Consider the following 1,376-nt stretch of genomic DNA (forward strand, 5'->3'; position numbering starts at 1 on the left):
TCTTTCTCAGCATCGCCACTCTCTCCCAGGTGTGCCGATGTTTCGGTTGAAGCCCACAGCCCTGACACCCGGCCCACTGGGTGGGATACGCAGCAACACAGCCCAGAGAAGCGCAGCCCAGAGGACAACCCAGAGAACGGAAGGATGCCGGGGAGAGAAGGATGTCCAAAGCCTGGTGAGAAAGGACCAGTCCTGCCCACATTGTCTGGGGTGTGTTGAGGGCGATTCTGGCTGTTCAGAGCTGCACCAACCCCCCCACCCTGGAAAGAAAAAAGTGCAAGTTTGAAAAAAAGAGAAAAAATTTTCTTTATTGCGTGTTGGGGTGAGAGCTGCTGCTGCATCCTTGCCCTTTCGCGCCACTACCTATGGTGAGCGCTGCCTGAGATGGACCAACCTGCTGCCCGATCCCAGGCAGCTCTGCTCCTCTCTGCTCCGAGGAGGGTACGTGCCCGTGGTGCAACCTGGGCTGCGCATCCCTGCAACCTGGGCACCCGCCCGGGCAGCGGCGAGGGTGCAGGCACCTGGGGGCTGGCCGGGGCTGCCTTTGCCGCTGGTGGAGGGCGAGCGGGGGTCCCTTCTCCTGGGGCAGCCGCTTCCCCGGAGAGGCAGACTTGGCAGGCAGGTCTTTGGGAGAAGGCGACTTTTGCTTAATGCAGCACAACGCGCCTGCCATGCCGCACCGGCGGGAGCGCGTTCAGCCCGCACGCTGCTGTACACGCATGGCGAAGCCTGGGAAAAGTCCCTTTGGCTTAAAGGCGACCCTGCTCGCTTGCAGAAGCCTGCAGGAAGCAGAGGCAACCTAGCGAGCATGAACTGCTCCGGGAAGGTGCTCTGCGGGGTGCAAAATCTGAGTGCCGTCACCCTGTGGAGGGGGAGCGTCCATGTTGTCCACACGGATGTGCGCGGGTGGACGCGGGGCCCCGCTTCTGCTGAGGAGGGGGCTTGCCTCCCCGCGCTGGGGCGCCTAACGCGGGGCAGGGCTCCGGGGCAGGCGTGAGAACCCAGGGGGGCCGTGCGGCTGGCACCCCTGAATGCCCGTGCCTTTGCCGGGGAGCCCTTCGGAGCAGTTTGGGGGCTGGCGCAGGGCAAGGCGGCCGGCGTGGACACCTGTGCCCTGCGCGCACCTAGAGGGAGCCCCGAAAGCGGGGCGGGCGAGGCGCCCTCCCCCTGCCCCCTCCCCCCCCCGGAGCCCCCACCCGGGAGCAGCCCGCGAAGAAACCGTGCGGCACAAACTTTCTGTCCCCTCTTCCCTCCCCGAGCTGGACTCCGGAGGGTTACGAGGGAGAAGGAGGGAAGAAAGGAAGGGAGGGAGGGAAGAGAGGGGGTTAGACCGCTCTGCAACATTATTGGCTGCGTGGCCGGGCTGGTGCTGGGTG

Source organism: Egretta garzetta, unplaced genomic scaffold (genome assembly GCF_000687185.1).
Source record: "Egretta garzetta isolate BGI_Z169 unplaced genomic scaffold, ASM68718v1 scaffold44, whole genome shotgun sequence".
Taxonomy (NCBI): Eukaryota; Metazoa; Chordata; class Aves; order Pelecaniformes; family Ardeidae; genus Egretta; species Egretta garzetta.